The sequence below is a fragment of the Microtus oregoni genome, unplaced genomic scaffold (assembly GCF_018167655.1).
Source record: "Microtus oregoni isolate MIOR12 unplaced genomic scaffold, Mior012 000051F_ref0000332, whole genome shotgun sequence".
NCBI lineage: Eukaryota > Metazoa > Chordata > Mammalia > Rodentia > Cricetidae > Microtus > Microtus oregoni.
Window position 1 is genome coordinate 15,431,734 of NW_024543811.1, and position 13,896 is coordinate 15,445,629.

A 13,896-nucleotide genomic window follows, 5' to 3' on the forward strand; every position below is an offset into this window, starting at 1 on the left:
CTAAGAAATATGGAGTTTGGTTCTACCTTGATAGCGCTAAAGGGCAAGGCGAAACATTTCTGACACTTAGGTTAGTATTACCCAATATTGCAAAACTAAATTCTTACTATCACAGACCCCGCACCTCAGAAGTGATTCTGCTTTTGAGGCAGTGGCACTCACCGTACTCAATTGCAGATTTGAGCAGTGCTTCAGCATGTGTGGAGCCAAATGCATTTCGAACAAATCTTCTCCTTCGTCGAAGATCATCCTCCCAGTAATCCAGACGCCAGAAATCATGCAACTGACTAGATGTGGAAAATAAATGACATTAATGTTAGTAATAAAAAGCTGAAACAGGAAATTCATTTGTTCCCAAAAATTAAATTTTACTTCATTGGTATCTATGGAAAATTAAGACAAGTGTGTTTGTATGAGTATTACTATCACAACAAGCAGTAGTTAAAACAGCTGCATTCTTGTACTTTATTCTCTCACACTGTAAATACTTGGCTGCTTTTCTTTTTTTACAGTGTTCTTTTCTCTACCAAACATTGATTATAAGGAGTTTAGTAACAAATGCAACATCAAATTGCAAGCATTAATGGTAGTTTCCTTTCTTTTACAGTTTATAACAAGCTTGTAAATCAGAGTAGACCTTACTACAGATAGTCTGCAACTTAATGTCTGTAGCTTAGTAGACTAAATTAAGAAGAATAAAATATTGCCCATGTGGATCTGGTGGAGAAATGATTAAAATGATGTGCTGAAATATTCATTGAAGTAAATCCCTGCTGCCCATAGCAACCTGAGAAAAGTGCAATTTTATCCATTATTAATAATACCAAATTAGAGTTGCAAAAGATTTCCAGTATGTGGTAATTGTCTTGGTAAATTATTATTCTAGTGCTAAGAGTCCTCAGATGATTTTACAGCTTTCAGCTAATATAAACCATTAACAAGTACGGTTATCATCGGATAACACTGTCTTGTACATGCTGAATCATTATTAAAACCCACAGTGCATTTCAGGAATTACTTGACACATGCACATTACATGTCCAATGCAGCATTTGTTATGGGGCTTTGCTTTCATTTAACTTAAACAAACATTAGTGGTAAATACCTCAGCTTAAAAAGTTAGGTTTTCTGTTTATAGAATGTAGACTAATATAGTAAAAAAAAAATGATGCTGTAAGTGAGCAGCACTGTTGATAAAAACATAGTCTATTGTAGTATCAGTGGTGCTTTTAACTACAAAGTCCCTTCTGAGACTCATGACCTTTACTTAACTGTAAGTGCCGGGCTCCCAAAATTCAAATGGCCCTCAGCACTGTCTTCCAGGCTCCTACTAGGATGGTCCATTAAGTACTGCCAACTGTTTTTCTATTCCAAAGTCTCAAAGTCTTCCATATTCCTCTAACAAGCAGCATGGTCAGGCCTGTCACAGAAATATCCCACTCCCAATAAGACCTTCTGTCTGTGAATAGACACCATGATCAAGGCAACTCTTAAAAAAGAAAACATGGCTTGCTTGCAGTTTTGATTTTCTTATTTAGTTTTTATTTTTATGGTAATTGAGTTTTTTTTAATTACAACACTGTTTGGCCTATTAACTCAGGCTTCTTTTTATGTCTTAAATTAATCCATTTTTTTACTTTCAATTACTAACAATTTTATTTTGAGGAACATTAAAAATGTATTTTAAATCAGAAAGCCCATGTCATTTCCAGTTCATCTTCCCTTCTACTCATGATAGGCCTGACTTTTAGATTGAAGCTTTTTTTTGTTTTTTGTTTATTTTATTTTTTTTTATTTTTGAGCTTTTTAAAGAGGTAGATTACTCTCATAAACTTCACAGAAGATTGAATTTACAAGATAAAACAAAATCAAAGATGGTAGGTAATCTGTTGTTGGACATTTAGCAATAAAAATTATTCAAAAGATCAGATAAAAGGTTAGAGTCAGAACAAACAGATACTTTACTAAAAACACATGAGGCATTCCACACATTACCATATACTAATCATTGATATTAAGAATTCTGTGTATAACTTGGAAGGCAGGGACAGGCAGATCTCTATAAGTTTGAGGCCAGCCTGGTCTACAGTGTGAGTTCCAGGACAGTCAAGACTACATAAAAAAAAAAAAACCTCTGTCTAGAACCCTGGCCCCTTCAAAAAAATTCCATGTATGCAATTTAACCCTGCCCAGATCACACAAAAGCATGTGTCTAACAGATTGGTAATTAAATATTATCTTCACATGAAGAGGCCCTTTTATGAAAGCCATGACTTCATACACTGAGTATACGCCACTAAGAGACTGCATGATAAAAACTGGAGCTTATGTCTTTTCTTTTCTTTTTGCAGTACTAGGGATTAAAATTAGAGCTTTGCACATGCTAGGCAGTGCTCTACCACTGAGCCACATACCAAGCCCTGAATTAAACTTCTGTATGGTGTGATGCTAACTTGAGTACCTCAACTATATAATTTAAATGGGTATATTGTATAATATATAAATTATATTAATAAAGCTATTATTAAGATAAAGGTGTCATTGTTTCTGTTTGGACACACTATAGATTATACTTCTCCCATTTACACTATGGATTATACTTCTTCCATCTACTTTTCTTTTTTCCTTCTTTTTTTTTTCTTTAAATGAGGCATGATCTTGTTATGTAGTTCAAGATTGCCTTGAACTCATAGCAAGGTCAATCCCCCTGCCTAAGTGTGTCAAATGATGGGAGACAGGAGCTGGCCACCATGTCTAACTTTATGCATGTTGAAGAAAAGCATGCTGATGTGACTTTTGGGCAGTTATTGTGAGTGTCAGCCAGTCACTTTCACACAAGGGTCTCAGGGACAGTGGATAGGGCATAGGGTGTGTGCCATGTCCCTTTCCCTTGGCATGCCATCTATTACTTAAGATGTCAGAGTGACATTCGGGAGTACTGCCGCTCTGAGGGCCTGTGCGGGACGTGGGTGTGGATGAGAAATAAGTTTTGTTTTTTTTTGTTTTTTTTTTTTTTTCAAGACAGGGTTTCTCTGTAGCTTTAGAGTCTGTCCTGGAACTCTCTCTGTTAACCAGACCAACCTTGAACTCACAGAGGTTGCCTCTGCCTCCCAAGTGCTGAGATTAAAATTGTGCACCACCACCACTGGGCCAAGATTTTCTTGAGTTGAATCCCTGAGGTGTTCAGGTTGTTTGTTACCTCAGTATAACCCAAGAGATAAGTTTGTAGGAAGCTAAGTATGACAGGCCAATGGGCACGGATTTAGTCATTCCACATCTGCTAGTTTTTTCAGTCCTCTTAAAATCCAAATGAGAAAAGCGGCACTATTACACACCCTTATAAGAAAACAGAGGCCAGGAGGTGTTGCTGTTCTCAATATCAAGCAACCACTTAGTGGCAGAGCAGGCATGTGTTCTCTGGTACTCGGATTTCTTAGCTACACTCATTGTAAAGGCAATTGAAAAAATGAACTCTCTTAAGGATATGGCACCAAAGACAGTTATTTCCTGCCTCTTTTCAAGAAAAGCCAACTACCCTGGATGAACACTGGCAATTATGGGAGAGATGCAGTGAACTTAGTGAACTTTAAAAAACTTAAGTTACTATCATCTAGTAATATTTATGAGGGATATAGTTATTTTTCTTTTAAAAGCTTGGATTCGTACACAGTAACTGTATGAAGTCATGGGTTTCATTTAGTCTCTTTTTCATGTCTGCCTTGTACTTTGGACATACTCACAAACAAGGTACATCTTAATTCTACTATCAGTGTGAAGGGGAAGCATGTCTATTTGATAAGGAGAGGAAAATCACTTAAGGAGAAATCTTTATTCTTCCCTTAAAATAATTAGTTATATCAAAGATGTCAAGTACTTATATTTGGAACCATGCCAAAGAATGGCCTTTTGCTAGATTCTGGGTGCTGAGATGTTTGACTTTTAATTTGATTTTGATTTTGTTTTGTTTTGCTTTGCTTTCTTCAGAGAAGGCAGACTTTTAAGGAGTAAAAAAAACCCACTTCATTTATCTACTTTTTTTTGCCTTTTGTGAATACCACCACATCCTTTAAGTCTGTTTTCCTAGCAGCATAAAGAATAAAGTGATTTCACAGTCTTCAAGGGGTAGCGTTTTCAATGTGAAAATGCAAGATGAGAAAATCTGTCCACAAGAAACTGGGGTAAGGTTCTGGTTAGTGTTCATATAAGGCAGAAGCAGTCCTTTTAAGTGTGATGGCCAGGGAATTGAGTTTCATTCTAATAAAAGAAACATTTGCTGTTTAAAGATCATAAGACTACTGGGACGATTTTCAAAATCCTTCATTTACCAAGCTCCCCCCCATTCTCCCCCTCTCCCCTCTCTCTCCCCATTTCCCCTTACCCCCATCCCACCCCACCCCCAAGATCTCAATTTTCTCCCCGGCAATTTTGTCTACTTCCCGTAGCCAAGGGAGGAGGGGGAGGGAAATGGGAGGCTGGGAGGAGGAGGAAATTTGTTTTTTTTTTCTCTTTTCTCAATAAAAAAAAAAGTTAAAAAAATCCTTCATTTATTTTAAATAAAACATTAACATGTGTTTTAAAGGAAGCTCACCATATTGCTCAGGTGAACTGTCTTAAGACACCCAGCAGGCCTTAGGAACCTGAAACTGCTAGCCTGCCTTTCTGTTGCAAGAAATCCGCTAATACCCACCAGCTGAAACTGGCCTATCATAGTGGCCTCTAAGGAAAGCTCCCCTCAAGATGATTAAGACCTGTGCAAGAGGGAGGCAGTGACTCCTAGTAATCCAAGGTAACCTGGAAGGTAACCAGCAGTCACACTGCATTCACCTGTGCTCTTCTGAATACTGCAGACTCTGCAGAGTTGGTAACACCGTCTTCCAAATACCTCTAGTACTACACCCTCATCATTCTGAACTAGAAATGACCTAAGGAACAGAAATTCCCATTCATCCACAAGACACATTTCCTTACCGACCTCTCCATTTTCCGTGGCAGCTCTGGCCTGCTGTCTGCACTGCCAACTTTGTATTTTAGACCCTTAGGATTCGTGTTTTGTAAGCCATACTATTTTAGGTGTTAGGTATTGGCCGTCTGGAATGCTGAAGCTGCTATAAACTATCTTCAGAACCATTTAGGTTAGTGTTCAATAATCACACAAACAGGCATTTCTACAAAGCAGTGTACAAATGAGGACGGCATGCCTCACATAGGCACCAAATAAACACATGACACTAACTTACTTCTAATTTTGCCTACAAGGTATATACACTCCCCTTAAGAACAAAATATTGTTTTTAGAAATTAGAAATGGATTGGACACGTAAAACAATTCCTAGAGGTCAAAATCATTTTTGGGGGAGGAGGAGGTCATCTAGTTGCTTATTTTCTAGTGATTTCAGTGCACTGGTGCAGGTCTACCAAGAAAACATAAGCCTTGCTTGTGCCCTCAAATTCCTAAGTGATATCACAATCTATTAGTCTCTTTGCATTTCTAAAGAAAGTCAGTGATATTTCACACAGAATATGAAAAGGAGTATTTTAGAACTGTTTAGAACACTAAAGCAAAAGGTTGCTCATGGTTGTTCCCACCACGTCCTGATGGCCTTCTTGCACACAGGCTGTGCTCTGTCACTCACTTTGCATTAACAAGAGCACTATTACACACGAGTACATGTAAAAATGAAATTAAGTCATATGGACAAACAGTTTGACAAACTCACATACATAATTCTAAGGGGAGGTCTAGTAAGAAAAACCAGATTCCAAGTGACCCAGTTAGGCAATCAGTGACACAGATGAAGACACCCCCCCCCCCCCGCGGCGCCACCAAGAAAGGATTTCCTGGCTAGAAAGAACTCTCTTTGTAAATCAGGCTGGCCTCAAACTCACTGAGATCCCCTGCTCTGGCTCCCAAGTGCTAGGATTAAATGTGTGTACCAGCACTGCCACTGGGCAAGATGAAGTCTTTAACTAACATACACAGACTGTTTTGAGTGGTATTATAATCATGGGGAAGCCAGAAATTACTCTCTTAGATGTTTTCGTATTCCATGTCCCCACCTCATCTAAGACAGGGTTTACTCTGTGGTCCAGGATAAACTACAATTCATTATGTGGCACAGGCTAATCCTGATCTGACCATCTTCCTATGGTAGCTTCCTAAGTGTTGGCTTTATACCTGTGAACCACCCTGCTGGAATTGAGATGTTTTGTAATTTTTTTTATTTATCTACATACATTTCATAAAATATCTATATTAGATATGCTTTCTCTATTATATAGTAAAGTAGTATATAAATACACACTACATAGTAAATACACATTATACAATATAGTATACAAACTATACACACTATTTCAAAGACAAGGCTTAGCATTGTGTTAGAAGGCAGCTGACAACACAGTAGCTGGCTTAGGGAGCAGCTCTCTATTTTTGTGGGTCACTAGCATTCTGAATCGCTCCTTTTTTGCTTTGTGTGTCAGTGCAGCTAGGCCTGTGACTACATCTCCAGTTATTCTCAGTATACAAGAAGAAACCGAACAGTGAAGAAAGCCTCAGGTAGAACCTTTAGAAGTCTAGAACAGTAGCTAAAGCCTCTAGTACATACCAAATGGTTTAAGAATTTTCAGTTAAGTTTATGGGATAGAACCATGGCTCCTAACTTGACACTGTTGTTTAGCAACAACAGCAACAAAATAACACTAGTTCCATTGATAATATGAAACAGCTAAAGTAGAGAAACACAAATTTGAAAGGCTTCAAAGAAATACTATTTTGGGTAGGTCAAAATAGTGGGCCAGGCCTGTGATCCCAGCTATTCCTGAGGTCAAGGCAGGAGGATTTCAAGTTCAAAGCCTGCCTACATTACAGAGTAAGATACTGTCCAAAAACAAACAATCAAACAAACAACAACAACCACAAAAAGAAGAAAGGACACTCCTCAAAAATAGTCAACAGAAAATTTAACCATTTAAATAAAATAATATTTTCTTTACTACTTTGATAAAAACAAAGTAATTAAAATACTTTTGAAGGCTTACTATGCACAGCATGCTATTTAGGCAGGAAGCTGGCTTGGGATCTTTCATTTTCAGCTGTTCAGAATCATTAGCATAGCCTTCCCAGTGTCTCACACCATAAGAAGGGGTTTTGCTGGACCTGAGCCTCTTCCTAGTACAGGCACTGACAGACAGCATCAACACCTCGGTCCTTCTCTGCACAGACATCAGTTCTCTAACTGTTCTCTTGTATTTCTGCCCACACTGCAATTCTGCCAGTTACAAGTCCAGGGATCTCTACTTTGCTGAATTTAGTTTCTTTCTTTTACCCCCCAAATATCTCTCTTCTCTTCTCTCTCTCCTCTCCTCTCCTCTCCTCTCCTCTCCTCTCCTCTCCTCTCCTCTCCTCTCCTCTCCTCTCCTCTCCTCTCCTCTCCTCTCCTCTCCTCTCCTCTCCTCTCCTCTCCTCTCCTCTCCTCTCCTCTCCTCTCCTCTCCTCTCCTCTCCTCTCCTCTCCTCTCCTCTCCTCTCCTCTCCTCTCCTCTCCTCTCCTCTCCTCTCCTCTCCTCTCCTCTCCTCTCCTCTCCTCTCCTCTCTCTCCTCTCCTCTCTCCTCTCCTCTCCTCTCCTCTCCTCTCCTCTCCTCTCCTCTCCTCTCCTCTCCTCTCCTCTCCTCTCCTCTCCTCTCCTCTCCTCTCCTCTCCTCTCCTCCTCTCCTCTCCTCTCCTCTCCTCTCCTCTCCTCTCCTCTCCTCTCCTCTCCTCTCCTCTCCTCTCCTCTCCTCTCCTCTCCTCTCCTCTCCTCCTCCTCTCCTCTCCTCTCCTCTCCTCTCCTCTCCTCTCCTCTCCTCTCCTCTCCTCTCCTCTCCTCTCCTCTCCTCTCCTCTCCTCTCCTCTCCTCTCCTCTCCTCTCCTCTCCTCTCCTCTCCTCTCCTCTCCTCTCCTCTCCTCTCCTCTCCTCTCCTCTCCTCTCCTCTCCTCTCTCTCTCCTCTCCTCTCCTCTCCTCTCCTCTCCTCTCCTCTCCTCTCCTCTCCTCTCCTCTCCTCTCCTCTCCTCTCCTCTCCTCTCCTCTCCTCTCCTCTCTCCTCTCCTCGTGTGAGTCCAAATAAATTAAAATTAAAAAAATTAACTGGGCATCAACCTCACTGATTTTTACAACAAAGATATTCACACTGAAAAGCCAATACACACATGCATGCTTACAAAAGATGGAAACCATAGAAAGGCCAAAGGTCAGGTCGCATATCAGAGAACATTACATCCTTAGCCATCAAAAACTACCGCAGTGAATCAAGGGAGACGGAATAATAAAATGAGTTTCCTCGGCCAGGAGTAGAGCCCTGTACAAAACAGACCACTCTAGCTGTGTTCTTTTCTTTTGCAGAATCCAATAAACTGCCATTATATTCCTTTTAAATGGTTCCATTACTGGATTCTATAAGAGCTTAATCTCTTGATAATTATAATAAATGCTTGTAATCAAAGTAGGAACCATTTAGAATAGGAAGGAGAAAAGCTGTTTTCCATCAAACTCACTGTAGTTCTATGACTTCTGAAGCATTCAGCTACAATGCAGCTTTCCGTCTAATTTGCTAAAATAAACATTTAAGAAAACACCGGATCAATGAGACTTTGACCTGAGACATTGTTGCACATTTTTTTTTTGGTCTTAGATTTTAAAAAAATATTAACAATTTTAAAAAGGGAATCTTTGTTTTAGCATACAGATTTCTAGAATTTAAGTGATAATTTGATTACAGACAGTGTTTCCTCGGGGAGGAAACATAATAGTTACTTTAGAAAATGACTCTGGTGATGAGCTATTCACAGTGTGGTAGCTTGAAGGAACTATCATTTTCCTGGAGCACAGCACATCTCAATGCAGAAGTTAGGTCTGGGCTTTCTTGATAAACAGTGCTAGGTCATGGAAGTGATTTAAGGCTGGAAGTGACAGAAATGACTGGCTACACAGGATAGGGATGGCTTTCAATCTGCACGGATTTCACTTCTGGCTGTGAACAGAAGAAGCCAGCTGTGGCCAGGATAGGAAGAAACTGTCACCCAACCTGTGCTCCATTCAAGAGAGACCTGTTTCATTTTATAAAGTAGTCATTTTTAATAAGTCTTAGTTAAGAACAATCCTTTCTAAACATTCATTCATATCTACATACAGGGTTTCCACCAACTGTCAAAAGTGATGGATCTAATTTACAACTAAATAAAAGTTTGTGCTCAGTTTTGGAAATAAACAGAAGTATGAGGGGAAAATTAACAAAGAGAAGGAAAATATAAAATACAACGCCTTAAAGGCAAAAACAAGTACATTTTACTTGGTATTCCTAGAGGCACTAAGAGGGAATCCATGACTGAAGAGCAAGACTCCTTTGTGAGAACCTGTACATTTATTTAACTAGGCGCAATCATTGGAAATGACCTTTAGCCCACCCTTCACCACGGTCTTACAATGATCTAAAATGAATGCTAGACACTCTTTAAAGGACATTACTTAAAGTAATTACACAGTACGGAGTATTAAAGCAGGGGCACGAAGGACAGGTCTTTGCTCATCAAAATGTAGCATAGGCTTAAGGAGAATTGGAAGCACACTGGGAAATCTTTGTCAAAACGCTGACAACCAAAATCACCTAGTCTTTTACAATGGCTAGGGACAGTGTGGTTGTCACACTCAAGGGGGCTTATTTAAGGCTTGATGGAGAGAATGATCAGTGGAAAAGATTTTACAAAGTAGAAATGCTGCCCAAGATAAAAATCATATAGGGAAGTGTTATGAATAGCGGCTTTCTCAAAACAAGTGTTATCTAAATAAATTTTTACAAAATGTAGTCAGTTTCGTGAACTTAATAGGTTAATTTACATAAATCATTGTCCGCCTTGCAAGCCAAACATTTGACTATCTCTATCTTTCCTCTGTTAATGTATAATCAGTATAAAATTTAAGGTTGAATGTAGATGGGGTGAATAGGCAGCTGAAAGCATGGATAAGAACAATTGAGAATTGGTAAAAATGCTAATACCATGGAGTCTTTTTTTTTCTTTTTAAATCATTTTAAAAGGTGTTTCTGTTTCAGTTAGCCAACAGAGGCCATATTCTAGGGGACACGGATTTTCCCTATTAAGAGGATGATTAGTCCAGTAAATTACACCTTTCAGATGAAGATGATTGTTATATCTCTGCACAGGGAAGGGAGAAGGGGATAGGAGGTTCATTTCACCACAAAGTAATTATGTGGGGCCAGTGTGTTACCATTTATCATGGCAGAAAGATGACACTCACTGTTAGTCAAGGGAAGCTGCTACTCAGAGGTTCCCATCTAGATCAATACACCATGCATTTTTTTTTTCTTGGCAAAAAAAGTAATTATACAAGAGAAACTTCACATCAATAGCTTCCCTGGCTAACATGTAGTCTACCATAGAGGCATGAGGGTAGGGTCTTGTCAGCCATCACCTAAGTCTAACCCATTAAATCCAAATTAAGCTTGTTTTACGGTTATGTTAATAATTTCTTTCCAGTGCTATTTTAAATCCCCAGTACCCGGGATTTACGTAAGAGAATGCCATTGCTTTTTGTTTCTTGCTTTTTATGGTAACAAAGCATGCCAGGTTTCTCTTGACCATACTATAAGATATGAGAGTGGCTACTGATTAACCTAGGAATATTTTCCAAGAAAAGGCAATAAATATGTGAAAAACTGTGCTCTCTAAACAGAACTGAGAGTACTGCAGGAGCAGGCAGCAAGTGTCCAGTCAGGACTCTGACCTTCTCTAACTTCTAAAATTCACAAATAGTACGTGGAAACAGCATTGTTTTGAAATACATATTTAAATATTTCAATAAAAAACTATCCCCAGCAAATCAGAAAGGATTCGGATTTTTCATAATCTTCCTCCAGGATTTTGTAGAAATAACAAGAAAAATAAATTTCAGTAATTCATTCATTTCACAACCATATATTCACAATTGTTATGTGTAGCTAATGGCATCTGAAAGACATTCTTTCCTTCCTCAGAGGCAATACACCACATAAGAAAAAGAACAATTAGTCTTTTATTCATGTAGCATGTGCTCATCCTTTTAGCCTCTTCATACTGCAAAATATAAAGGGTCACCCCATGGTGTTTAAATACACGAAAGAACACCGGGCATCGTAGCAGGAACCTGGAGTCCAGCACTTGTGAGAATGAGGCAGAAGGGTGGTGAGTTCAAGGTTTGTTTGAGTTATGTCCTGAGAATTTGCCCCTCAATATATATATGCATGCATACATGCTATATAAAATGCATTCTGAATATTAAGGTAAAAAGTACAATACAGAGATAAGGAAGAGGTAAAGATACTCATCACTCCAAATGAAGCAAGCAGCTCTTAGTCTGTAGCCTAAGAAAGCACACAGGAAAAAAAATCATGAGGAAAGGAGACCACTGGTACAGGCAATGTGTCACCAGGATTTCAAAACTAATATAAGTCCCGGCTAGAACCCTGAATAAGACATGCCCCTCACATTAATCACCCAGAGATTCTATATGGCTTGTTTCTCTTTCTCTAGCACCCCATGACCTTGCTTGAGCATCCAGTATTGTTAGGGGATGAATACCTATTACCTCTGTTATGATTGCAGAATAATTATTCTGTTCGGTTTCCCGTCAATTTAATTTTATAATGGAAGAATATAATAAGACAAAGAAGAGTGTAATTAAAAAATATTTTATAAATTTAAGGTAATACAAGTAAAACAATTAGCATACAAACTAGTGAGTAGAGTACAGTATATTTTATAAAGGACTAGTGTGATTAAATTCTTTTTATTATGGATTTGCAGTTCTGATTTGGTAGTACTGGAGGCAGGTCATGACCTCTCAAGATGCATTTTCTTATCTGTAAAATTGAGTTGCTACAGAACCAGGCCTAATCTTTGGCTGGGCAATCAAGATCCTCCTTGATTGAATTTGAACTCTACTTTCAGTCTTATCTTTAATTATGACCATTCTCAAACTTCATTCTGGTTAATTTGACATAGCTCAAATACCCCTGCTGCTATGTCATTCCTTGGAACTGGAAATCTGAACTATTTCTTTATTAAGTCTGTAAGCTGGTTAATATTTCATTTCAATAACAATAATTACTGCTTTATAGTAATGTTACTATTACTAAGAATTGTCATGTTCTCATAGATTAGACAACAGAGAGCTTCCTTGGGCTGAGTTGCTTTACATAGAACAGCAGCCTACTGTATCCTATTGGGGACAGTGGTATATTAACTAGACTACAGCTAGCTAACAGCAAACACCGATAGAGGGTCAGCAAGCAAAGCTCTAAGAAAAGTGTACAGTTTAGAACGCCAGTCTACTCCAACCATCACTGTTTGAGAACTTTACAGCATAATTCCTCCCATCCGATTACTGTGCCAGTAGGAAAACGGTAAAGAGAAACTATGTGCTGATTTTGATAAGACATGACAAAATTCTACATCTACTCATTATAAAAACTTTTCACAAACTACATAGACCAAACCATAAAGGAGGACTTGTCTTTAGTCTGATAAAGAAAACACATTAAAAACCAAAATTAACAAAAACCTTATAAAATATTTAAATTATTGTAAAATATTGAAACTGTCCTTGCCATCAGGACAAAGAAAGAACATCACTGTTACATCCCATGAAACAACGCAAAGTAGAGTACAGAAACAAAGTGGATGCCACTGGAAAAGGAGGAACGCCGCCTGTATTTCAGGTGATGCTGTGCTCACCAGAGCAGCTAAGAAAATGCACATACTATGACCAACCAGTGCTTAGAAGGATTACTGGATAAAGATCTAGAGATGTGACAACTGTGTTCTAGTTATCTGTCCCAAGCTCACTACTAAATTAATAAAAAAAACACAATTACTACAGCTTCAAAATACATCAACACCCTAAAAAATAATCTTATGAAAAGATATACAGTATCTTCACACTGAGCGTTACCTACCATCCACAAGACAAGCGAGAGATAATTCGCACAAGTAAAGGTGTATCACACAAATACATCTGCATACCATTCTAATGAAGCTGTCAATGTTCTATAGAGCCAATGAAATTTCAATAAAACCTTCAAGACTTAAGGTCAAGAACAGCTAAGTGAGCATATGAGAACCAAAGACCTGAAAATAAGCCATGCACCAAGCTTATTTATACAGTTACAGCAATCAAGACAGTTGTGTTCAAAAATAAAAACCAGGGCTGGAGAGATGGGTCGGTAGTGGGAATACTTGCCCAACTTGCTAAATGGAGTATGGTTCCTCACACCCACAAAAGGTGGCTCAAAACAACCAATACAAAACTTGGGCTACAGGGCATCTGATGCCCTCCTCTGGCCTTTGCGGGCACTCACACTTACATGCATATGTCCCCACAAACATACATATGATTAAAACTAAAATAGACAACTGGCTCAGAGTGCTGAAAAGTTAAGTCCAGGAAGTCTAGAGACTGACACAGACACAGGCTATTAGTGCAGTGTGAACACGGATGGATGTTCTTTTCAATATATACTGCTTGGTCCGTTGGGTATCCGGCAAAGAAATAACAATACTGACTTCTGCCTCCTGCACAAGTTCTACCTAGGCCTCCAGCATAATGTCAAAGTCAAAGCACTAAGCTTTGGCAACACTTACAGAACATCTTCACAGTGTTAAAGCAAGGACATTTCTAAAAGCAAAATCACTGCCAACAAAGAAAAGGTGATATGGACTAGAGGACCTGATTATAACAAACGTGAAGGTGAATGGTGGGAGGAGACACATGAATGCACACCTCCACTGAAGATCAGGTACTGATATAATGAATAATGAATAAAATGGACTGCTACAAATGGGTCAGAGTAACAACAGCTCAACAGAA